This window comes from Pongo abelii, chromosome 4, assembly GCF_028885655.2.
Source record: "Pongo abelii isolate AG06213 chromosome 4, NHGRI_mPonAbe1-v2.0_pri, whole genome shotgun sequence".
NCBI classification, from domain to species: Eukaryota; Metazoa; Chordata; class Mammalia; order Primates; family Hominidae; genus Pongo; species Pongo abelii.
The window spans coordinates 16,549,389-16,576,290 of record NC_071989.2 but is presented as its reverse complement, the minus strand read 5'-3'; the positions used below and the strand labels follow the sequence as shown (position 1 = coordinate 16,576,290).

General features: G+C 37.8%; 1 protein-coding gene and 1 long non-coding RNA gene across 3 annotated transcripts in view; one reads left to right on the top strand and one right to left on the bottom strand.

Annotated features, from left to right (window-relative positions):
• The window catches only part of MARCHF11 (membrane associated ring-CH-type finger 11), a 116,407-nt gene that overhangs the window by 14,847 nt on the left and 74,658 nt on the right, over nt 1-26,902 (top strand). The gene's annotated exons all lie outside the window — the stretch shown is intronic.
• LOC129059338 (uncharacterized) lies at nt 1,002-26,833 on the bottom strand. Of its 2 annotated transcripts, XR_008525150.2 has the most exons (5): nt 26,705-26,802; nt 18,273-18,405; nt 14,836-14,983; nt 10,975-11,126; nt 1,002-4,456 (listed from the first exon to the last, which is right to left on the bottom strand). It is a non-coding gene; the product is annotated as an uncharacterized LOC129059338 (long non-coding RNA). The 2 variants fall into 2 exon arrangements; XR_008525151.1 differs by lacking the exon at nt 14,836-14,983 and having other exon boundaries at nt 26,705-26,833.

The window sequence follows — 26,902 nt, the reverse complement described above, 5'->3', positions numbered from 1 at the left end:
ATTATATTTTTAAAATCCAGACAACTTGGGATCCTGAAGCACATATGGGCCAAAGTGTTTTGGGTAAGAGACTTTGGCCTAACACACGGCCTGTCCTAGAGAGTGGAGTGCTCTATACGTGTCTGTATGGTGTACTTGATTTATAGTGTTAGGTGTGGTGGTTGATAGTGTTGTTCAAGACTTCTATTTCCTTGTTAATCTTCTGTCTATTGAAAGTGGGGTATTGAAGTTTACAACTATTACTGTTGAGTTGTCTATTTCTCCATTCAATTATGTCCATTTTTTCTTCACATATTTTGGGACTTGGTTGTTAGGTCCAAATATGTTTATTAAGTGTTATATCTTCCTGAGGGATTGACCATTATATTATTGCAGAATGTCCTTTTTCTCTATATCATAGTTTGTTTGTGCTGTTATAACAAATTACACCAGACTGGATAATTTAATAAATAACAGACATTGATTTTCACAGTTCTGGAGGCTGGCAGGCCATGATCAAGCCACTAGCAGGTTTGGTGTCTGGTGAGGGCCCAGCCTTCACTTCCAAGTGGGACTTTGTTGCTGCATCCTCTGGAGGGGACAGACACTGTGTCCTCACTTAATGGAAGGGACCCAAAGTCAAAAGGGGGATAAATGCCATGTTATCACATGGCAAAGGGCAGAAGAAAGCAAACGTACTCCCTCTAGCCCTTTTATAAAGGCCCTAATCCCATCTGTGAGAGCTTTGCCCTCATCACTTAATTACCTCTTAAAGCTCCACTTCTTAATATTATCACATTGATGATTAAGTTTTAACCTACAAATTTTAGAGGGGACATCATCATTCAAATCATAGCACTCCAATAACAAGCTTTGTCTTCGTGTCTATTCTTTCTGATGTTAATATAGCTACTCAAGTTATCTTTTATTTACTATTTGCATGATTTATCTTTTCATCCTTTTACTTTCAACCTATTTGGTTTTTGCATATAAAGTGTGCCTCTTACAAAAAGCATATAGTTGGATTATAGGGTAATGGATTTTGGACCTGTATGACGTTATTCCTGGAATACAGCCTTATGAAAATCAGCAAATATTGTAGGAATTGCTTTCTGATTGTGATGTTATCAATTTAGCACAGTCTAAGATTCCCTAATCATGGTGAATAGGTGCTGTCTGAGATTGTGTTTTTTTAATCCCTAGATGTAATTGCTGTGAATATTCTGTTAACCTATGAATTTATGCAATTGTCCTCTTCCATAACTTTGAGGGAACTATTTTGTTTTTCCCTATTTTCTCCTGCCACCACCTGAGACCTGTTATGAGCAATGGAGGAGTTGTGGAAACCTGTTCTTTTCTAGTAAACAGGAGATTCTTATTGCCATTCATAGTCAGTTGCTTCTTCTGCACCTCCAGAGTGTCTTGATTATGAAGTTACGTTGACACAATTAGCTTTTGTAACTTAAGCGCCCTAATGTTAAACATTTGTTACACATCTTTTAGAAGAGTTGAGATAGTATGAGGATCAGTGTAATATAATAAAAAAAGCATGGACTTTGGCAATATGCAGACCAAATCCAGATTTGAGCTCAGCCACTTACTCAGCTGTATAAGCAACAACACTACTCTATGTTTAATTTCTTAATGTTATTGGAAGGATGATATCAAGTAACATTTTCAAAACGCTTGGCATTTGATGGTCTCTTATTGATTCTTGACTCCTAGTCTTATTAGAACAAGACTTGCAATACATAAAATTGTGTTATATTTTGGATTTGCTATGTATTCATTTATTTATTCATCCATTTAATATTTCAACAAATACTTATTAATTACCTACTAGATACCAGTATTCTAGGCACTGGGGATGAATAAAATAAACAAAAAAGACAAAATCTCAGCCATTAGGCTGATACCTTGCAAACAGACTGATGATATATAAGTAGAAATTCCAAGTAAAAGAACTAATCATAAGAAAAAAACATTGGGCAATGAAGAGGGATATGAATTGTTGAGAGATATTGTTAAAATTTTAGATAGAATGGTCAGTGAAGGCTACCAATCCATGATCTTTGAATTGATTGACAGATTTTAAAAAATATGTTGCCTTCTAGAAATAGGATGTGCCAGTGAATATTTACCATGGTTTGTTTTCCTACTGAAGTATATTTCACTCTGGGTTTTAGTTTTCCATGAGTTACCTGGAGAGGTCAATATTTACAGCTTATAGTTTGATAGCTTATATCAATATGTGAAAAGCCTTGATAAAGGCTCAGTTTTCTCAATCTATTTTATATCTAGCATGTTCTAGTGAGACGTTGGTTTTAGGGGCATGGAAAAAATGAGTACAATCAGATAGACATTAAGAGAAAAAGAATAGTGAAAGTGGATTCTGGATTCTGAGAAACAGGTGGTCAATTTGCTCCTCCTGAGTTATTTAAAATATTTATTTACGTTGCCATTTTAAGCATTTAACTTATAGAATTATCAAAGCGTTAGGATCTCAAAAACCTCTGTGTATGATAAATTGGGTCTACCTGGGACTATAATTATTTTTAATATCGATTTTTATAAATACAGTGATAATACAACAAGTGAAAAATAATTTTAGACCTGTGTTCTCCTGGGACAAGTACAGTTTTTCTATTAAAAGCCCACAGTTTCTGAGATGGATTATTTTGAAGAGAAGCTTCATCATCTCATTGAATGCCGTCTAGGAACCTGGCTATTTGGAGAATGAATATTTGAGGCTGTAATTTTCAAGATAATATAATTGGGAGATATTGAAGTAGCTTGTACATGACTTGGCCACTGGAAAAGACACACAATGGCTTAAAGAGGGGAAATAACTTTTTATGTTGCTCCTGGAGCTACACAAATTGATATTTGGGCTTCCAGACTCCATTTGAAATAAATGGCTTCCATTTATCAGTGTGGTAAGATGCTGGGAAGCTCATATCTTTTGAATCTTTGCCATTGACAGTGGATATGAATATAAAGGAGTTTTGAAGGGTGAAGATTCCTTCCTCTGCAAAACTCTTAACAATATGGAGACATTTTGTTTGAGTTTATGGTACTTAGTCAACCAAAATGGAATAATCCATTTCCCAAATAAGATGGGAAATGTCATCCATAACTTAAAACCTTTAGCTCTCAGAGTCCATAAGCATAAGTGGGTTATTAAAAATCTTTTATTCAGGAGAAAAGCAATGGTCATTTCATGAGGAATAAGATGTGCTATTTATGAACACATGCAGGAAGGAAGACGGATCATTTTTAGGATAAGTACTCTCAATGGAGCCCTTGTCTGGGTTTCGTGAATTTGGCTGATTGCTTTCATAGTGGACTAGTTTAGATTAAAAGTTTAAAACCTTTCAAAATAAGCCAGCGTGTTCTGAGGGTTTACAGGAGCAAGTATCCTAAGTGTTGGTATCCATTTCCTCAGTTAGGTGTCAGAAGAGCTTCACTGTGAAACTCTGCCCTCTAGTGTTTCACATGAACTACAGTTGTGTTCTTGGAATTTGACCCAGAGTGCACAGAGCTCCGTTAGGTTAGACATTTCTATGCTTTGTTTTTCACCTTTTTGGAAAATAAATTTGGCCCAGTTTCCATTTACTTAAAAAGCTTTGCCATTTGTTATTGCTCACCTAGTTTGTTTAAAACCGAGGTGTCTATTTCTCTATTTGATGAGATTTTGATTTAATCAATCATTTTCCATTTTCTTTATTCCACTTTGTAATCTGGGCATTTAAATCTTTACTCTGTTCAGATACTTTGGAACAACTACTTCTTAACTATCTTAAGAATATAAAGCATGTGACCTCAGGCATAATATTAAATCCATTTAAAGTTATCATAGTGAGTACATTCAAATGTTGATTGTCCATTGTATAGCTGGGTGCAACAAGTTTAAGTAAAAGATAATTATAACATCTAGTGGTCTCTGGAAAAATATTTGTAATATATTGATGATCAAATATTTTAGATATTTTTCTCAACTAAGAAAAAATTCTTTAGAGAATATCACTTATTTGGATTAATGTATCTAAAAGCAACCACTGACCAGTTATAGGGGAAGTTTTGTTGTTTGAAAGAGAAACAGTGGTTGTATTTTGGCTTCTTTTGTTTGGCTTTAGATTTTCAAATATGGCATTTTATTTTGCTTAGGGCAACATTTTTAAAGAGAATTAGATGAGAAACCATTTTTATGATGTAAAACTTATGAACTATATTTGAAAATGAGATTTTTAATTACTAAGGATTATTTTAGTAATGACAAGCCATCTTGCTGGAGGGAGAAATTTTTTTCCAGGCAGCTTAAGTTCTTAGTTAACAACCAGAGGAACATTAATTAAGCAGTAACTATTGAGGCACCAACCATCTCCTGAGGATCAGTCATTGATGGGAGGATGTATGGAGAATGAGCCTCTCTGGCAGGTTGTGAATCCCTGAAAATGGCTCTGTGCCCTGGAAATAACTGAAAATAAAAAAGAAATAAAAGAAGAAAAAGGAAGAGATAGAAATAATTTTCTTTTTCTAAATGGGAAATATAATTTTATTTCAGAGTATAAAGCAATTCAAGAACATTAATAATGGGTATTAGACAAACATTTGTCTGGAAGCACATGCATATCCTTTCAGATCAATGAGGCCAAAATTGCTCTTGGTTTGATGCACAGAGAATATGACCTATTAGTTACTGAAAATGAATGGTGTGCAAGTAGCTCTAAAGAACTTGGTTTGTTGTACTGTCTCTGCCTTATTATCTAACTCCTATACCAAGAACTATTTGAAAATGTGGCAAAAGGTAGAAGGAATGCTATACTCTATCAGGGAAAATCAATTTAACTGTAGGTTTCAAGGGTCTTTCAGGTGGAGATGGGGCTTCTGGAACTGACTTTAGGAGCAGGAAGCTTCCGTTGTATGATGGTGTGTCCATAAAACTTATTAAACTTATTTTATTCATTTATATAATTTTTCAAGATAGATCATCAAATTTTTATGTTACTGAGTATGAGAAGTTTGTCAATATGGTTTTTTTTAATAGGTACTTTAAATTGATGAATAGAAGTTGTATTTATTTGTTATGTACAACATGATATTTTGGAATATGCATACGTTGTGGAGCGGCTAAATTGAGCTAGTTGGCATATCCATTATCTTGCATACTTATCATTTGTTGGGGGTGAGAACACTTAAAATCTACTCTCAGCAATTTTCAAGAATGCAATACATTGTTGAGAACACCTGGACACAGGGAGGGGACAACACACACTGGGGCCTGTCGAGGGGTGCGGGGAGGAAGAGCATCAGGAAAAATAACGAATGCATGCTGGGCTTAGATACCTAGGTGATGGGTTGATAAGTGCAGCAAACCACCATGGCACACTTTTATCTATGTAACAAACCTGCACATCCTGCACATGTACCCCGAAACTTAAAATATAATTTAAAAAAAGAATGCAATACATTGTTATTAACTATAGTCAACATGTTGTGCAATAGATCTCCTGAGCTTATTTTTTCTATCTAATCTTTATATTATATTCTGTGACAAACATCTTGTTACCTTCGGCGCTTGGTAACCAGCATTCTACCCTCTGCTTCATGTGTTTGACTTATAGATTCCATATACAGGTGAGATCATGTGGTATTTGTCTTTTTTGTGCCTGGCTTATTTCATGTAACATAGTGTCCCTCAGGTTCATACATGTTGTTGCAAATGAAAGTATTCCATTATGTATAGATGCCACATTTTCTTTATTCATTCATCTATTGATGAACATAGGTTGATTCTATATTTGGCTGTTGTGAATAATGCTGCAATGACTATGGGAGTGCAGATATCTATGGATCATATAGTAGTCCTATTTTTAATTTTTGGGGTAACCATCATACTGTTTCCCATAATGTCTGTACTAATTTACACTCCCACTAACAGTGTGTGAGCACTCCCTTTTTTCCATATCCTTGCCAACACTTATCTTTCGTCTCTTTGATAATAGCCATTCTAACAGGTGTGAGGTGATATGTCATTCTGGTTTTAATTTGCATTTTCATAATGATTAGTAATGCTGGGCATTTTTTGTATGCCTGTTTCATGTCTTCCTTTGAGAAATGTCTTTTTAAGCCCTGTGCCCACTTTTTAATTGGATGATTTGTTTTCTTAGTATTCAGTTGTTTGAATGCCTTATATGTTTTGGCTATTAACTCCTTATCAGATAGATGGTTTGGAAATATTTTCTCTCATTCCATAGGTTGTCTCTTCACTCTGTTGATTGTTTACTTTGCTGTGCAGAGGCTTTTTAGTTTGATATAATTCCTGTCTATTTTTACTTTGTTGCTTGTGTTTTGGTATCATCTCCAAAAAAATCATTGCCCAAATCAATCTCATGGAGCTTTTCCTCTGTGTTTTCTTCTAGCAGGTTTACAGATTGAGTTCTTATGTTTAATTTGTAAACCATTTTGAGTTGATTTTTGTATGCAGTGTGAGCTAAGAGTCTGACATCATTTTTTGCATGCAGATATTCACTTTCCCCAAAACCATTTATTGAAGAGACCATCCTTTCCCCATTGTGTGTTCTTGCATCTTTGTCAAAAACCAATTGATCATGAACGTATTATTTCTGGGCTCTCTGTTGTGTCCCATTGATCTATATGTCTGTTTTTATGCTAGCACCGTGCTGTTTTGATTACTGTAGCTTTGTATTATATTTTGACATAAGGTAGTGTGATGCCTCTAGCTTTGTTCTTTTTTCTCAGGATTGCTTTAGCTATTCAGGGTTTTTCATGGCTCCATACAAATTTTAGGATTTTTTTTTCTATTTAAGTGAAGAATGACGTTGGACTTTTGATAGGGTTTGTATTGAATTTGTAGATTACTTTGTCCAGTATGGACATTTTAACAATATTAATTTTTCCAATCCACAAACACAGGATATCTTTTCATTTACTTGTGCCTTCTTCAATGTCTTTTATCAATGTTTTGTAGTTTTCAGTGCACATTACCTCCCTGGTCAAATTTATTTCTAAGTTTTTTGTGGCTATTGTAAATAGGATTGTTTTATTGATTTCTTTTCAAATAGTTCACTGCATTTTGCATGGTCAATAACATGTTTGTAGCAGTTAAACATTTAGCAAAATGTAGAGCATATTAATTTTTATGACAATAAAATAATTACAGTAGGCACTACCTAGCAAGGTTTCCATCAGTGATGGACCACATAGATTATTATGGTTCCATAAGATCATAATACTGTATTTTTACTGTAGCTTTTCTATTTTAGATACACACATACCATTTTGTTTCCATTGCCTACAGTATTCAGTACAGTAATATATTGTATAGGCTTGTAGTTTAGGAACAATAGGCTATACCATATAACCTAGGTGTGTAGTAGGCTATACCATTTAAGTTTGTGTAAGTACAGTCTGATGTTCATACAAGGATGAAATCACTTAATGACACATTTTTCAGGAGATATCCTCATCATTAAGCAATTAATGACCATATTATTATTAAATATTGCAGCAAAGTATTGGTACAAAACTGGGACAATATCCAATGAAACAGCATAAAGTGCCATTAAGAGTGAGGAAAGACATGCTCACATTAACATATCTGAATTGCATGCTTGTATTAAAATATATTCATTGAATCATTTCCTAGTAGTTCCTCACTGACAAAAGATTAGGATAGTTATAAAGAACTACATGAATATTGGCACTATTAAAGGCAGTTTTAGTTTATATTTTGAAGACAAAGTCCTAACTTGAATCGTGCTAACTATGTATGGGTGACAGTTCTATGATATGAAAAGTAGCACAGAATTTCTTATCAGTTGTGAGTCAGAATTTGGCCAGTACTTTAGAATAAGAGAACTCATTTCTCATATCACATCAGAGTCTAATAGTGAAATTTCTCTCAGATGTCTGATCAAAACCAAACAGTGTCAACGAAGAGATATCACAGTGATTAAATTATACAGTTATTAAGTTTACAGTAAATACATTCAGAACTCAGTACAAAGAATTTATTTCTTTACAGACTTATAGATATTCATGGATTAAAACTGACTTGATAGCATAGCAGTGGAAAATGCAGTGGAAAATGATGTAGATTAGACAACCATTTACTTTACGATAATCTCAACATGTTATTTCCAGGACTGAAACATTTATTAGGTATGTTTGAGAGCCATCTGGAGTAGGAAGTTACGAGTATTCTTGGGCGTTTCTCCCTCAAAGTGCAGTTTCACAGGCTGACTACGGCTGAACTTTTGGTGAGCTCAGAAAAGAAGCACATTTATTATCGTTTGTGTTACAATGCAATGACTACTTCTAGAAATACTTGCTGACAATAATAGCTGCCATTTATTGAGCTCTTACACATCAGGCTCCTTGCAAAGTGCTTAGTAGGAATGCCTGACTTAATTCTCAAAAATCAGGCAAGAACAATCAGTTTAGGAAGATAGTATTTTACTTTTCAGTGCTTCGGTTGTACCAAGATTTACAAGAGCAGTCAGACCTCTGAAATTCAGAAAAGTTTAAATCAGTTTAGGAAAATGGAAAGAATTCTGTCCAATCAGTTAGGGAGCCTGAATCCTTTTTCATGCACCACTGTGTAACACTGTGGGAGTTGGGGGTAAATATAATAATTTACTCAACTGTTTTAACTACATAAATACTTAGGAAAAAACAATATTGTTAATATGTATTTTAAATTTTAAATAATTCAGGTAATACAGATACCAATAGGGTAAAAATGGAAAATCCCTTCTTTTACTTACCTCTCAGTCCCCACCCTAATCCATTTTGCCTCCTGGTGGTAATCGCCATGAAAAACAAAACAGTCTATGGTCTTCTAAGAGGTTTGAAAAATACATTTACATGTATATACATATGTTTCTGTGTTTATAGTATTTCTTTTCCACCAAATGAGAAACTTCTACCTGCATTGTTCTATAGTGTCTTTCACTTAATAGTCTAGTAGTAAGTACGTATGGCTTTCTACTTTTTTTAACCAATGCATTATATTCTTTAGAATGAATTTAACAGTTTATCTAACAGTTTTCCCAGTTAGGAACATTAGTTTCTCATTTTCCTCTGTAATAAAAATGATGTGCCAAACCCTAAACACACATCAGGTGTATCACTGTAGGGTTGGGTCAGATGTGGTGGGAATGTTGGGTTTTGAATATGAGCCATTAAACTTTTGATAGATACTTCCAAATTGTCCACCATCAACAGTGCGCTGGTATGAGCCTCCATCAGCATTGCAGGATAGTGCCCATTCCGCATCCTCAGGAACACAGACATTATGAATTGTTATTAATAAATTATGAATGTGGTATAAAAATGATATGTTGTTATTTTAAACTTGCATTTCCCTGATTACTAGTGAGGTTGAGCATTGTTTTCTCTTTGCTGACCATTTGCAGATCTGTGTATGTGTGAATTATATGTTTATATTATTTGCCTGGTTTTGATTGAAATCAGACATTAATTTTTAAATGTATATTCACATCATTACAAAGTTTCCTCCCCCCTCCCCACTTTTTGGGAGGTGGCAGCTTGGTCTGTCAGTTGCTGTTACGTAACTTACAATGTAATTGGGAGATAGACATGAACAGATCATCACACAGTTACTTTTTGAACATCTGAGGATTACCTTTGTATTACTAATTTCTAGCTTAATTGCCTTGTGATTAGAAAACAGAAAATATACTTGGCATGAATTCAGTCTTTCAGTATTACTGAGGCTTGAATATTGGCCAAATAACTGGATAATTTATGTAAATGTGGCCTGTGTGCTTGGAAAGAATGTGTTCTCTTCAGTGGTTGGGTGCAGTTTTTTGAGTTTAATTGGATTGTCCAGTATGGCTCACATTATTCCTTACAGAATTCTGTGAGTTCCCAAGGTGAACCTAACAGATTTGCTAGACATGTAGCTACAGAAAATCCCTGGCATCACTTTCCCAAAAATACCAGATGGGATTTGGTTTAGATGCTAGTGATGGAAATCCAAAATATCTGAAGCTCAGAAAAGGTCAAAATTTCTTTCTTTCATAACAGTATCATGTAAGGTGCACCACGGCTGTGAAGTGCTCTGTGTTATCAAGTCCAGGCTCTCCTATCTCATTGTCGTGATACATGTGGCCTCCATTCCTAAGTTTATCTGTCTGCCCAAGATGGCTGCTTTAGCTCCAGACATCACATCCACATTCCCCATGGAGTGAGGAAAAAGAGGGGAAGGCACATCTCTTTAGAGATGTCTAGAAAAGTCTACAGGTTATTTCTCAGAAGTTGCACACAGCACTTTAGATTACATAGCATGGACCACAACCTAGTCATATGATCACATCAAACTGTAAGGCAAGCTAGAAAATGTCATATTTATTCTAGTTAGCCTGTGAACTGTTTACTTTTAGGATTTTGTTTGTTTTTACTAAGAAAATGATAAATAGATGTTAAGCCACAATTAGCATTCTCTGCTGTAACCAATTCTATCAATATGTACATCCATCAATAAATAGTTTATTGAATACAAATGTCTTGCCGTGTAAAGAATACTGTGCTTAACTGCATGTGATCTTTGTTAAAACAATTAGAATTCCACCCTTTCTGCATTCTAAAACACAACACTGAGTATGCTGTTGCTTTCTTAAGAGCTTCTTTGGCAGCTCCCAGTTGCCTGCAGTGACAGTCATGCTTCCTAGTGTGGTAGTCAGGGTCTTCATTGGGTTAGACACATCTGAAGTTACTAGATATAAGCCCACTTCCTGTGCTTCCTGTAAACCTGTGATCCTACCAAACCAGTTGTCCTTGTTTTCACAGCACAAACCGGACTCCCAGTTTAATTCCTGTTCTAGAAGCACTTTTTTCTCATCTAGGAAAGCCTTTTCTCTATTTTCTACATGGATAAATCTCCTCTTGCTTTTCATGTCTAATCCAAGCCACTTGTCCTCCAAGACATTTCTGATCACGTCACATTACCTGTCTGTAATCTTCTCCCTCTTGGAACGTCCATGGCCCTTATCTTTTCTGTGCTTCTGCCATTATGGACAACTTTTTATCTCTCTGCCACATTGTGAAGCAGAGGGCAGGATCAGTGCCTGACATCTGTTTCCATCCTCTGTGGTGCCTTGCTATACGTGGAACATTGGACAATGCATCAATAAGGGAAGTTGAAGTGAATGATTTATTGCTCTTAAAATGTGTGTCTTTGGTGCCATAATATTTACTTTATACCATTTAAGTTATCATATTACATTAACATAATTTATACTCTATGTGGTCCAGATGACATTATTGGTGCTTAATCATAGTAATAAGTAGAGAGATACATTTAGTTCAAAGACAGCATAACTAGCTGCAGGTGGTGAGAGAACACATGATGCCACTTACTGGCGTATCTTAATATTTTAATAGATTTATTCTTAGCCAAATAGAGGAAGCAGAATTTAGGAACAATGCCAATTCCTGCAGTTGGATTCATCAGAGGGCACTTTATTTCATAAACTTTGGGGAGGGAGTGATGAAATGTCTTGGGCTCCATTTGCGTCTCTAAATCAGGGTAAGAAATGGATGTCTGATTTTGCTGTGAAAACCATTTGTAGATAATCTTATCCTGTGCTCTTAACACCTATCCTTCTTGTCTTAGTCAGGCTTTCTTTGCATCAGACTGGATCCTGACAAAATTTGGCTTAGTTTCTTTAAGATGAATTAATTAACAGGGTTTGATATGGTTTGTAACATGGATATTGATAACAGTTATTACTTTTGTATTATGGATATACTTAGAACATGTGTTGTAACTATATTTTTGAGACTTGCTTGTCCCAGAAACTTGGAACAAATCTCAGCTTTAGAAATGGGAACAGTTCTTTAATAGACAGATGGATGAGCAGGTAGAAACTGTCTGGTTTATATCATATCCATCAGGAGTATACCAGTTATGTATTCGTCTTGAGAGATACAAAAAAATGCATTTGGGAGAAGTCATTTGTTCATAACTGAGAGTAAAATAGAAATAAAATATAAAGCTCAACTGAAAAACCTTTTCATTCTTAATGAGTGAGATACTGGAAATATAGCTATTAATATTAGGATCAAAACATGAGTTTCTACTATCCTCACTGTGATTTGAAATTGTTCTGAAAGTGCTAGCTAACCATATTAGGAAAGAGACCAAAAAAAATGGGTATAAGTTCTTTTTCCACACACTTGCATTGACAAAGAATATTACCTTTTGTCTTCATCCCCAAATGATAACAACAACAACAACAACAACAACAACAAAACTAAACTAAAAAACTCATTATTTTATTTGCATTCCTTTGCTTAATGGGAGCTTGGATTTCTTTTCAAAGATTTTTTGACAATGTTAAGAGTGAGATATGAAATGTTTACTTGCAGCAATAACTGGAAATAGGGAAGGAAGAATTCTGATTGACATCAGCTTTCAATAGTTCCAGACACACACCCATGCCCACACGCACACACATGTACTCACGCATGCACACACACACACAGACATGCTCCTGATGCCAAGATACACAACCATAAGCTGTCAGGTTTTTGTCCTGCTAGGAGACAAAAAAAAAAAAAAAAAAAAAGGATCAGCCTGAAAGCATGGGATGTGGCAAGGGAATGGTTTTTGGGAAAAGGATTTGGGGCCTATGAGCTGATACTGTGTTTTTGGAGATAGTCTAGGAATGTTTGTGTGAGTATAAAATGTGCAACTTTTTGACTTCACAATGACACCTCAGGGGGCTTATGCTAAGGATGTAATTATGCAAGTTTGAAATAATGTATGCATGAGGATATTGATTTTAGTCTTGTTTTTGATAGAGAAATATTGGAAAAGACCTAAATGCTCATCCACAAAGGCTGGTGAATAACTATGTAAATTATGGCAGCCGAATACAATGGGTTACTATGAGGCCAATCAAACTTATTGACTTGGAAAGATTTTTCACATCCTATTGTTCAGGGACAAAAATCAGGTTACGGAACACATATATGCTCTAACCTCTCTTAGTAGTTGGATAGATAGATAGCTGTTTATCTCTATATGTCTAAGCATTTCTGTGAATATAGAGCAATAGCTAGAAAAAGACATTTACTAGAATATTGACATTTGCAATTAAAATTTAACTGGGAAGATCAAACGAGGGTCTCATGCAGTGGAAAGCACTTGAGTTGATTCATTTATCACAGTTAGGATCTGAATGGGTGTAGAGGCAGGAACAGCATTTTAGGTATGGGGAACAGCATTTTTTCCCACAATGTTCTCTTGAAGCTGGTCCTCAGAGTTAATATGTTATGGACTCAAGAAGCTTATAGAATACAAGCTCATAAATTATAATCCAGTGTGGAAAATGCACCATGAAAGATGTGCCCAGGGTACTGTGGGAGTCCTGAAAATAGGAACTTACTTAAGCCTTGGGTATAGGGATTAGAGGTGGAGGGCATGGGGCTGTATGGACAGAGGTGAGCATGAGAGGAAATTCAGAGGATGAGCTAGCTATAGGAGAGTAAATAATACCAGAAAAAAACCATGAATGTACTGCAGACCTGACCATTACACTGATACAAAAGGCCACCTCCAACTCAGTAACAGGTAATGAGTTAAACCTGCTTGTAGATCCCAATACTTATGCCATTTACAGAGACAATGCAGGGTTCTCAGGCTTGCCCATGGAAGCCATTTAGCCTGCCTGTTCTGTAGAACCACATACTATGTTTCTAAGGTGGATTGATTTTTGGATTTAGGCAGGCAGGAGCACATTTATCCTCAACTCCGCTCTTTCCAGCTTTGTGACTGGCTTCCAGGGCCTGGAAGGGCAAGACTCTCACACTACATACTAGTTTTGAGCAGCACAGACTGCAGCAGGAATTGGCTCTCATAACTCCCTGCTGTCCCTTCTAAATTCTAAGAATTATATAATCTATTTGTAGTGAGGTACTTTTTCATTAAGGAATGACCCACAGAGGATAAAGTACATAAATCTAAAGTGTATAACTTGGTAAATCTTTTACATGTGTACACCTGTGTCACCACCACCCAGATCAAGATAGAGGAAGTTACAGTTCCCAGCAGGCTTCCTTGTATTCCCTCCGAGTAGACAGCCCCACAAAGGTAACTCCTATCAAAATGGATTAGTTTTATCTGTTCATGGACTTTGTATAAATGGAATCTCATGGTGTTTATTGTCTTGTCTTGGGCTTCCTTGGCTTAACATTACGTTTGGGAGATTCATCTGCGTGGTCGAGTGCAGCAGTAGTTTGCTCTTTTTTATTGCTCTGTAGTAGTCCATTGTATGGATGTACCACAGGTGCAGGTCCACTGGTCAGCTATGCAGCTGTCTTTCTCCTGGGACCAGTGGACTTCTCAGGGCATGTTGTTCATAAGGAGATGGTTGAAGCACAAGAGAACATAACAAAGCAAGCAAGTACACATCTGCTAACATTTCACTGGTCAAAGCAAATTCCATGGCTCGGTCCAAAGTCAAGGGGCAGGGAAATGCATTTCTTCAATGGAGGTGGGAGAAACTGCAGGATTTCATGGCCAAAGGCATGAACACAGGGTGAAGTGAAGAATTTGGGCCATCAAGCAGTCAATGACAATGGGTCTTAGGGTATATGTATGTATGGCTTTAGTAGATATTACCAAAGAGTTTCCCAAATGCTTCTACCAGTTCATATTCCCACCAGCAATGTAAGTGAGTTTAGTAGCTCTGCATTCTTGCCAACACTAGGTATTGAATTTTTATGATTTTTCATTCTAACCATACCAGCCAGGAAACATCCATAATGTAAAAGGATTCCCTTCTCATCTCAACTTTCTATTACCCTTCCTCTTCGTTTAATTCAGGCCGTAGGTCTTTAAAACAAGATGCAGTGGTGATTTTCTGAGAAGACCTCACATTTCAAAGGAAGGCCTTGGAAGTTGAAGTTAGGGCTTCCGTGGGGAGTAGTGCTGCTCTGGGTAAGGAGGACACTGGGCAAGGAAATGAGAAGGGATTTAGCAGTGATTTTTAAATAAAGGGCTGTATAGTTTGAGCATAAAGAGAGACTAAGTACTGATTCTCAAAGTGTTCTTAGAACTCTCTACAGATTGACCAGCCCAAACCTGTTTTCTTGTGGCTGTGTCCACCTCTAAATCCAGTCACCTCAAAGAAGCCATCTAGTGTAATATCAAATGAAAGATAGTTTTTCAAAATGTTCCTTTCTTTTGAGAAAATTTATCTGAGAACTATTGAGATACTTTCAGTATTTCCATCCTGAGAAACTTAAATGCAGTTAGCTGAGCATGCCTGTCTGTCCCTCTCTCTCTTTCTCTTTCTGTTACTCTCTATCTCAGTCTCTTTAAGATTTTTAGCACAAAATAGCTAAGCTAGGGTTTCTGGTTATGCCTCTTGCTAGCTAGTCTCCTACAAAGCATTATAATGGAGGACAAGAGTTGTTCTTGCTTAAGAAGTGTGGCTGCTACAGCCTGTATGTCTGCTTTTGCACTAGCTGGCATGCCTGAAAACTGCTAACAGGTGGCTAACAGTTGGCTGGAGAAAGATCCATAGGTCAGGTGGGGACAGGCAATGAAAGGGTCAGATGCTTATTCCCTCTTCCTCTGTCTTCATCACCAAACCTGCCATTCTGCACTTGCTTTTGGACAAGGATCAATACTGATTAGGTTCGGAAGTTGGTACCAGGGAAAGATTGCCATATGTTAGTGGGTCTCTGTAGGCCAGTGAGGAAAGAAGGAAAGAGATGAGGAAAATCCCATGTAGCCACTGAATTTGGTTAATTTCTAAGGGGTCTCTAAAAGTAGGATTATGAAATATGTTCCATTTATGATGTCTATATGGTTTTACCCATTATAGGTACTTTTTTTCATAAATTTAATCCTACCAGCTAGTTTTCTTTTAACATAAAGTAAATTCATGCCGTCTGTTTCCTAGCAGTTTGTATACTTAATTCCTCCTCTGATCATTTATTAAATGGATATGCTGTTGAAAGTTATAGATTGCACTCTCCTTAAATTTTTCTTTAATTTTCCGAAGTGCATAATATAAAAATGAGGCAGAAGATGAAGAAAAACGTGCATTATGGAAATTCCCCCATGATGTGTTGGTGTCATGTAGCCTACTTGGTGACATAGATATTCTCTGGAATATACAATTGTATGAACCATGAGCCAGCAGTCTCCCCTTCATTCATCTCATTGGAAGTACACTCGTTGAATGCATAGAACAGGTAAGGCAGTGGCTAGCCAGTATGGAGGAATACAATGATGAATTATGTTTTCTGTCTTGAAGAATTTCTAGTAGTACTTAGGCAATGGACCCAAATAACTGCAAACCAGTGTGCAGTGTATTAGGATTGCTATGTATGCTATACAGCATTTAGTTGCATAAACAGGTCCGGTAGATCCCACTGTCCAGGAATGACTCGTGTGGAATAACTGAGGACAGAGTCATGGTCATTCAACATATCTGAGAAATCCCAATTTGATATTTCTATCGCACATTCAAGATCATCTAGACCAAGCCTCTTTACTCAAAGAGGAGATGAGGTAGCCAAGCTCCCAGAGATAGTGCCCAGGCCGTGTCTAGAACTAGGACCTACTATATCTTACAAGTGATTTCATAGTTGAGGGCATCATTTAGTAAGCCCACAGATCAGGTTTCAAGTCTCTTTGCATTTACTTGCTTGGTAACCTTGGGCCAGTATTTTAACCTCTCAGTGTCCCAGTTTTTTTCAGCTATTAAATGGAGATAATAGTAGTAGTAACTACGTCACAGGGTTTTGGGGAGAGTAAATGAAATGATGCACATAATGCATTTAGCAGAGTGACACATGGAAAAAGCACTGAGTAAATGTCAGCTGGCTTTAGCAGTGATTTTTAAATAAAGGGCTGTATAGTTTGAGCATAGAGACTAAGCACGGATTCTCAAGATGTTCTTGGAACTCTCTACAGATGCACTAGTCAAAACCTGTTCTATTGTGGCTGTGCCTGCCTCTAAATGCAGTCACCTCAAAGATGGCATCTACTATAATATCAAATAAAAGATAGTCTTTTGAAATATTCCTTTGTTTTGATAAATTTATCTGAGAAAACACTTCCCGAATTTTCATCCTGGTAAACTGAAATGCAGTTAGTTGAGCATGTTTGTCTATCTCTCTCTGAGTCTCTATCTCAGTCTCTTTAAGATTTTTAGCATAGGATAGCTAATCTAAGACCTCTGGTTATGCCTTTTGCTATTTCATCTCCCACAAAGTACCACAATAGAAGAAAAGAGTTGTTCTTTCTTAAGACATGTGGCTGCTACATCCTGTATGTCTGCTTCTGCACTAGCTGGCCTGCCTTCAAAGTGTGTTATTGTTGAAAGCTAAATTGAGATTGTTGATTGTCCTCCCAGTTTAACTACTGTGCCACAGACTTAAAAATTTGGAAACAACCTACTCCAAACAGATTATCTGGCTTCTCACAGCCTTTCAAATCAAAACTTTGAATCATTTTCAGGTCTTCAGTCCTTGGAGCTGCAAGTGCCTTAGAGAGCATATACTCCAAACTCCCAAGGTCGTAGAATTGGAGGAGAAAATGAGCCGTAGAGTCCTGGTCCTTGAGTCCCAGGGTCTTTCTACTGTTCTCCAAGTGGTGATGAATCAGAGAGAACTCTACACTTTTGAGTTGAAATCATCCTCAACGTGAATACTCTTTTCAAAACCATCCGTGGAAAGAGAAGAAATAAAATGCTTTCAGCAAAGGAGAAAGGCTTTGCTTAACTGCACCTTGTTTTGCTAATTTTTGGTTTTAGTGGGAGCTAACTGATGAGTAACAGGTGTCGACTTCCATGTGTTTGAATGATTTGGTGTAATATAAAGAAGGCCACTGTGAGAGGTCACAGGGACACTGCCTGCTCCTTTATTTTAATAGAATAGAAACAAAAAGGTTCCTGACATTTGGACAGGGAGATTCACAAGATTATCATCCACTCGTGATTGAAGAGATTGACATTATGTCTCAATTATTTAGATTATTTACAAAATCAAGAAATTTTCTTCTGTTCTTGAAAATTATTATGAGCTTTGGTTTAAGGTGTTCCCTAAATCAATGACACTGAATGGTACACTCCATTTATGGAATTTGTGAGTGTTGGGGGTAGTGTTTACATTGACCATAAGGGATTTGAAATGCTTTCACATAAAACCCTCTCAGAGGTTCAGTTCATAAAAAAGGTGACATTGTATGTAATTCTTTACTTTGGACAAAAGTAGATAAATCTTACCTAGAAACATAAGAAAGTTTACTACCAGGACACCCATTTGAGGGCCGTGTGTCATATCTATGTTGAAATATGGAGATGGTGATTCTGTGAAAAGTAGCACATCTTTTTGTATTTTTTTTCATAAAATCTTGTACTGGAATGAGAAAAAAGGGACATTGTTTATATTTTTCCAGAATCCGCTTCTATCATTATTGAGACTGGTCTTTTCAACACATGTGTCCTATTATATAGCATACATATATTTTGTCCCTAATTCTAAAAGGACTTTTTTCCCATAAAGAACTGTTATTAGTCTGCTTGGATTGCTATAATAAAATACCATAAACTGGAGGCTTCAACAACAGAAATGTATTTCTCACAGTTCTAGAGGCTGGGAAGTCCAAGATCAAGGCACCATCAGGTTAGAGCCCAGTTTCTCTGATTCTAAAATGGTGACTTGGTTGCTGGGTCCTCCAGAGGGAAGAAAGGTCCCCACATGGTGGAAGAGCAAATGAGAGAGCAACTCCCCTCCTGAATGCCCATTCTGTAGCAGTATTAACCAGTTCATGAGCACTCTGCCTTTCACCCGGCCCCACCTACCAACCCTACTGTGTTGGGAATTCAGTTTCTAACACATGAATTTTGGGGGACACGTTCAAACCATAGCATCTTGGCCAAGGTAGTGTTTGGCAGATTTCTCCACTGTAAAATTATTCCTTCCCTCCCACCTCTTTCCATAATCTGCTTTTTGAAATTACACAGTAAGTGCAGCCCACACCCAAAGGGTGGAGGATCTGTGACTTTAAAAATGAATGTATTCAGCTCTGTTCTACTAACCTGTAATGTCTAAGTGAATCCCAATTCTATCCATTATCCTAATCCTAATGAGAAGATTTTGTCTAATGATTTTCCCACAAACTCCACCTACAACCTCTTTTTCTCATTTCTATCATCTGTCACTTTTCATTTTGCTGGTGTTCTGTGGCATGCACATGGCATTTAAAACTCAGATTAAGACTGAAAAATCGAGTTAGCTATCCCCATGTTCCCACTTAATTTAAATGTTTGCTTAACAGCCTAAAAATTCAGATAATGAACTGAAAATTATTTTTTAATCACAGTGTTTGCACTGTGAAGTGATATACTTACTTTGGCACTATGACTTCCTCACTCGGCTAATACATTTTGGTATAATTTCACTGGGTGCGGAGCCATGTGACTCATATCTGTGCATTTCTCTGTGTGTTTTATACACAGATTTCATTCCTTGATTAAGAATCAGAATGTACGCCTTAACGAAAAGTTAAAACCCCCAAATCCATCAAACTAGCTGATGAAGAGGGAGGATTGTGGGATAGGAGACAGCATAAGTGAGCACATGTTGAATGGTTAGTCCTGGAGATTAAAAAAAAGGGAGAATAGAAGTTCTGCAGAGTGATGCTGTTAGAAAGAGAGGAGGGCAGGGAGGACCTGCTGATGGCTGAACATTGCGATGACTAACACCACAGGAGAGTGTGCATGGTCTGGGTATCAAGGAGCAATTTGTTAAAATCCATTTTCAAGGGTACTAACAGTTATCTTAATTAATATTTAGAGGCTATTCAAGGACATATTCTTGACTTTTATGTTTTCTCATGCTTCACAGCATTCATTCTGAGTTTCTCTGAGAAATAATCATAAAGATTTGCTTACTGTGTTTCTGTGTATAAAGTGCTTTCATATGTGTTAGCTCAATAACTCCTTATTTCAAAAATCTGTGCTGTTAGTTGTATTATTAGTCCTATTTGAAAGATGGGTCCATTAAGGCTTAGGGAGGGTAAGCAGTTTATTCTGGATTACTTGGTCAGAGATAAACAACTAAGAAATTCAGCTGGCTTCAATGAAATTCAGTTAATTTTAACACAGATGGAGTGAGCATCGTCACTGCTAGGGACTGCTGGACCTGTGGGATCTACTGACTACAGGCCTTAGACTCTTAAGCATAATCCACTTAAATCAAACTACTTCTGAAGTCCTGCCAGTATTTGGAAAAGGTTTTGCTACAGGGCTGTCCAAGCAGAGTCTCTCGCTGGGGGTGTCACCCAACCCAGGCCAGGATTCTGGCTGTACCTCTGCTCCATGCCACACTCCCCAGGACCCAGACAAAAATTTCTCAAATACCTGCCTTTTGCTCTTTGACCTTGCAAAATTTTTCAATTAGTCTCTCTGGTTTAGGCAGAAAGACAGAATCAGAGCTGAGGAAAAAATGCCTTTGTTCGTTGGAATGCAGGCCAGGGCCTAGCCCTTGCTTAGGACAGGTCTCCTCCAAGGGCACATTCCAGATGAACAGTGTATCAGCTTAGCTGTTACACTAATGGAACTCGAAAGAAATAGGTCGAAAGGAGTTCCTGTTGGATGGGGAGAATATCGACATCCAGTGGCCTGGTGAACCAGTTCCTGGGAAACAGTGAGGAGGAACAGGCTAGTCAGAGTGGGCCAGGGCAGCTGAATTGCCTTGGCCCAATGGGCCAGACCTAGCATTGTTAGAGGGAGCAAGAATGACTGGCAAATAGGAAATGAGGCCAGGTCAAGACTTGTCTCCCTGTCAACTGTCCTTTCCCACATGACTCTGCCTCCCTGACTCCAGCATATCCGTGGGGGTCTCTGACTCTATACGAGGCTATTTTAGGAGTCAGAACTAGAGACAGAGCAAAGGGGTCACGTACAAGGGCTTCAAACAGAATGAAGAGCCAAGGGCCAGTAAGGAAACGAAGGAACAGAGAAAGGAGAGGGGAGGAGAAATGGACCTAGGGTATTCTGCCCCGTTTAAAGTCTGATACTATTTGCTTTTATCCATTAAAAAGTAAAATATGGCTAGGCATGGTGGCTCACGCCTGTAATCCCAACACTTCGGGAGGCTGAAGCGGGTGGATCACCTGAGGTCGGGAGTTTGAGACCAGCCTGACCAACATGGAGAAACCCCATCTCTACTAAAAATACAAAAAAAAAAAAAAAAAAAAATTAGCCAGACGTGGTGGTGCGCATGCCTGTAATCTCAGCTACTTGGGTGATGTCTGTAATCTCAGCTACTCGGGAGGCTGAAGCAGGAGAATTGTTTGAACCTGGGAGGCAGAGGTTGCAGTGAGCCAAGATCACGCCATTGTACTCCAGCCTGGGCAACAAGAGCGAAACTCCATCTCAAAAAAAAAAAAAAAAAAAAAAAAGCTAAAATAGAAAAAGTGTACACAGGGCTTTCCCTTTAAGTGGAGCTAACAAAAAACAGGGAGGCTGGGGTAGTGGAAGCCAGAAATGTGGGCGTCCCCTAGTTCACCAGACTGCACAGCTCACCATACTCCCTCGAAACCTGCATCCAAAACTTGCAGGTAGTTTGATTCCTTACGGCAAAACCAGCCTGCATGGTAGTGCCCTAGAATATATTTTGCTATGTATTTACCCTATGAGCTGTCTACTTGGCTTAAGACACTATTGGGCTCAGAAGAAGGATTTTTTCAAATCCTCCCCAATGCTCCTAGAATGCCATTACTTCCAGCGTGACTATTTTTACACTAAAAGTGAACATGAGTGGAGGAGGTGAGGACATAGGTCCTAGGTGGAAGAGAAAACCGTATCATGATTATGAGTTCTTGGATGCTTGTGCCTCTTAAAATCTTAACTTGGAAATGGCTTGCCTCTAAAACATGATACAATGCAATCTTCCCCCGATTTTAACCACTTGTTGATAACTATTTTGGTTTTGGAAATAGTGAAGCCAACCCTTCAAGTGTTTTGTCATTTTGGCCTGAGTTGATAACTCTGTGTGACTAAGATAGAATCTGCTAGTTTTCCTCTTAAAAATGATCACAAGTCTGTCTTCTGAATTTTTGGCAATGACTCACGTGGAAACCATGGGTTGGCTCTGTTCTGCCCTTTAAAATATTTGTTTGAAAAGTGATTTTCCAGAAAAATGGGAAGGAGATCCCCCACGAATCCAGCAATGTCTTGATGGTTAAAGGCCTTGAGGGGGTCCTCATGCTGTGAGGCAATGAATGTGAGGTACTTGGATACTGGAAAGTGCTTTGCACAAAATAGATGTTTTGGAGACTCAGAGTCAGCATGTAGTGTTCTCATGTGTTTTTTTTTTGTTTGTTTGTTTGTTTTTGTTTCTGGCTCTTGAGTTTCAATTCACATTTTCAAGGTGAATGGAAAGTAGATTTTATTGGATTTTAAAAACATCAATTTACTTCAAAATATTACAGTGATCGTGCTGTGTAGACAAGGGTGTCCCAAGCTGTTTAGCTTCTAATGGCTGTGTTTCTCTCACATTTTTATTTGATGACTTTCCAAGGACATCATTCTTCCAAGGACATCATTCTTTTATTTTGCCAACAGAAGATGGCTGAGCTTTTTGCAGTTTATCAGTTTCCAGATGGCTTTCACATCCTTGTGGACACTGTGCGCTTCTTGGGAAAGGGCCACAGTTTTGTTTTTATTTTCCTCAGTGCCTGAAACTTTGGGAGTGTTGACTGCTGAAGAGGATTTGTGCTGCTAAATGCCTCTTGGCTTTATATTTAAGACCAGAAAGTAAGACAGATGAGGACAGCTTCTCTTTACTGGTGTATGTACAGCGCCTAGAATAGTGTATGGCCCCACGGAGACACTCAGTAAATATTCGCACCCTGAGTAAGTGTGCCTGCACCTTATGCGTCAGATGTCAGTCATTAGATAAACCTTCTCCAATGCCTCCTGTTGAGAGGGTGGGAGGAAGCACGGAGATGCTGTTAGAGGTTTGCTCCTCTGTTGATCTGATAACTAGACAATTCTCCAACTCACAAAATAAATCCGGAGTCCCACAGCTTTGGCCCAGCCCCCACATCCTCTACAGTTCCACTGCTATTGCTTGACCTCAGCATTACTTTAGGAAAAAAGAAAGAACAATTTTTGAATAGGCACACATTTGCTTAGGATGCCAGGAACATAATAAGCACTATATAAATGTTAGTATTATGATATTAGTGATGTCTCCAAGTTTTTCTATTTTATTAAGAATTCTGAAAAATCAAGAATGTATAAACTTTACGTTTTAATAAATTTTGTCAAATTCCTTCCCAACATTAATGGAGAAAATATTTCTCTCCTTGTACTTACTAATATGAATAATTATATGGACATATTTTAAAATGTTGAACAGTGTTGCACAATTTTGTTCACATAGATTTAGTTTAAGATTTTTTATGTTGAGAACGTAAGGGAAGTTTGTGGTTTCCTTGTGTGCACGTGCTGTCTTTGTAGGGGGTTGGTGTAGTGGTTATGTCGATTTCATAGAAAGGTTCAAAACCATTCCTTCCTTTTCCATATGTATTGTAAATAGCATTGGAATGAGCTGTTTCTTTAAGAATTCATAGAATTCACTTGTGTGAAGTTGATTTTGTCTGGTGCATTTCCGGAGGGGTATTCTTTGACAATTTATTGCAGTTTCATTTGTGGCAATTAGCTATATATACAATTACCCATCTTTCAGGTTTTTGCATTTATTATAATATTTTTAAGCCCAGGAGCTTTTATCATTTATATAGTCTGTGAATAATCTGTGGTTATTTCTATATTCTGACTTTTATATTTTTTCTTTATTTTGGTTATTTAAGGGTTTATCTCATTTATTGGCCTTACATTTCTTGAATTGAATGTTTATTTTCTAAAAAAATTATGCATTTTTTTCTTATTTACTAGCATAGATAGTTTAGGCTGTGAATTTTCCTCTCAGCCCATTATGGCTGTATACAGAGATTCCAGTAGAGCACATTCTATTTTCACTATTTTCTGCAAATACTATATTCTTGGTTTTGATTTCGTTTTTGACACAAAGTTTATTTTGGGGAACTAAAATTTTATAGATGGCAGGGTGTTTTGGTTTTTTGATTTGTTATAGATTTTTGTTACATTGTCAATAGAAAGTATTGTCTATTTAATTTCTACTTTTGTAATTTATTGAGGCTTTGTTTTTCTATTGATAGTGAAAACATTCCATAAAAATTTGTAGAGAAGTTGCGTGCTCTATTTTAAGACATGTAATTCCATTTATATATCAATTAGAATGGCTTGGTAATTTTATTCTTATTTCTTACTCACTTGATCATTCTTTGTCAGGAAAGAGATTAATTTCAACATTACTATATTTTTTATATTTTTGTAGTTTGGATAGGTTTTGCTATGTAAATATCGATACCATATTTATAGTTGTTAGATGTTCATTGTGAATTATACTCTCTACAGTTTTAAAGTAGCTTTTTTTATTGGATGGTATTTGCTTTGAATTTAATGTGTCTGATAATAAGATTAAGATTCTTGATTTTTTTGTTGGTACTGGTCTGGTATGCTTTTGCCCAAGCTCTTATTTTCAACTTTTCTGAGTCACATTATTTTAGATGTTCCTTACATATAGCATATGTATTAGTCCATTTTAATAGTGCTACAAAGACATACCTGAGACTGGGTAATTTATAAAGAAAAAGAGGTTTAATGGACTTACAGTTTCACATGACTGAGGAGGCCTCACAATCATGGCTGAAGGCAAATGAGGAGCAAAGTCACATCTTACATGGTGGCCAGCAAGAAAGAGCTTCAGCAGGGGAACTCCCATTTATAAAACCATCAGATCTCATGAGACTTATTCACTATCATGAGAACAGCATGGGAAAAACCCACCCCCATGATTCAATTACCTTCCACCAGGTCCCTCCCACAACATGGGGACATTATGGAAGCTACAATTCAAGAAAATATTTGGGTGGGGACATAGCCAAGCCATATCATTCTGCCTCTGGCCCTTCCCAAATCTCATGTCCTCATATTTCAAAACCATTCATTCCTTCCCAACAGCCCCCCCAAAGTCTTAACTCATTTCAGCATTAACTCAAAAGTCTACAGTTCAAAGTCTCATCTGTGACAAGGCAAGTCCATTCTGCCTATGAGCCTGTAAAATCAAAAGCAAGTTAGTTACTTCCTAGATACAATGGGGGTACAGGCATTGGGCAAATACACCTGTTCCAATTGGGAGAAACTGGCCAAAACAAAGAGGTTGCAGGCCCCATGGAAGCCCAAAATCCAGTAGGGCAGTCAAATCTTAAAGCTCCAAAATGATCTCATTTGACTTCATGTCTCGTTTCCAGGTTATGCTGATGCAAGAGGTTGGCTCCCATGGCCTTGGGCAGCTCTACCCCTGTGGCTTTGCAGGGTACAGCCCCTATCCTGGCTGTTTTCATGAGTTGGCATTGTCTGCAGCTTTTCTAGGCATGTGATGCAAATTGTCAATGGATCTACCATCCAGGGTTCTGGAGGATGGTGACCCTCTTCTCATGGCTCCACCAGGTGGTGCCACAGTGGGAAGTCTGTGTGGGGGCTCTGACCCCATATTTCCCTTCTACATTGCCCTAGCAGAGGTTCTCCATGAGGGCTCTACCCCTGCAACAAACTTTTGCTTGGACATCCAGGCATTTCCATACATACTCTGAAATCTAGGGAGAAGTTTGCAAATCTCTATTCTTTACTTCTGTGCACTTGCGGGCCCAACACCACATGTAAGCTGCCAAGGCTTGGGGCTTGCACCATTTGAAGCAATGGACTGAGCTGTTTGTTGGCCCCTTTTAGCCACGGCTGGGATGCAGGGCACCAAGTCTCAAAACTGCACACAATAGGGGGCCCTGAGCTCCTCCGCTGATGTAACCATTTTTCCATCCTAGGCCTCCTGGCTTGTGATGGGAGGGGCTGCCATGGAGACCTTTGACATGCCCTGGAGACATTTTCCCCATTGTCTTGGCGATTAACATTTGGCTCTTTGTTACTCATGCAAATTTCTGCAGCTGGCTTGAATTGCTCCTCAGAAATGGGGTTTTCTTTTCTATTGCATCATCAGGCTGCAAATTTCCTGAACTTTTATGCTCTGCTTCCCTCTTAAACATAAGTTCCAATTCCAAACATATCTTCGTGAAAGAAGAAAACTGAATGCTTTTAAGAGCACCCAAGTCAGATCATGAATGCTTTGCTGCTTAGAAATCTCTTCTGCCAGATACCCTAAATCATCTCTCTCAAGTTCAAAGTTCCACAGATCTCTAGGGCAGGGGCAAAATGCCACCAGTCTCTTTGCTAAAGCATAGCAAGAATCACCGTTGCTCCAGTTTCCAATAAGTTCCTCATCTCCTTCTGAGACCACCTCAGACTGGACTTTTTGATCAAAACAATTCAATAAGTCTCTAGAAAGTGCCAAACTTTCTCACATCATCCTGTCTTCTTCTGAGCCCTCCAAACCATTACAACCTCTGCCTGTTACCCAGTTCCAAAGTCACTTCCACATTTTTGGGTATCTTAATAGCAATATCCCACTTTACCGGTACCAATATCTGTATTAGTCAATTTTAATACTGCTATGAAGAAAACTTGCCTGAGTAATTTACAAAGAAAAAGAGGTTTAATGGACTCACAGTTCCACATGGCAGGGGAGGCTGCATAATCATGGCAGAAGGCACAGCAGGAGCAAAGGCATATCATACTTGGCAGCAGGCAAGAGAGCATGTGCAGGTGAACTGCCCTTTATAAAACCATCAGATGTCATGAGACTTATTCACTACCATGGGAACAGCATGGGAAAAGCCTGCCATTATGATTCAATTACCTCCCAC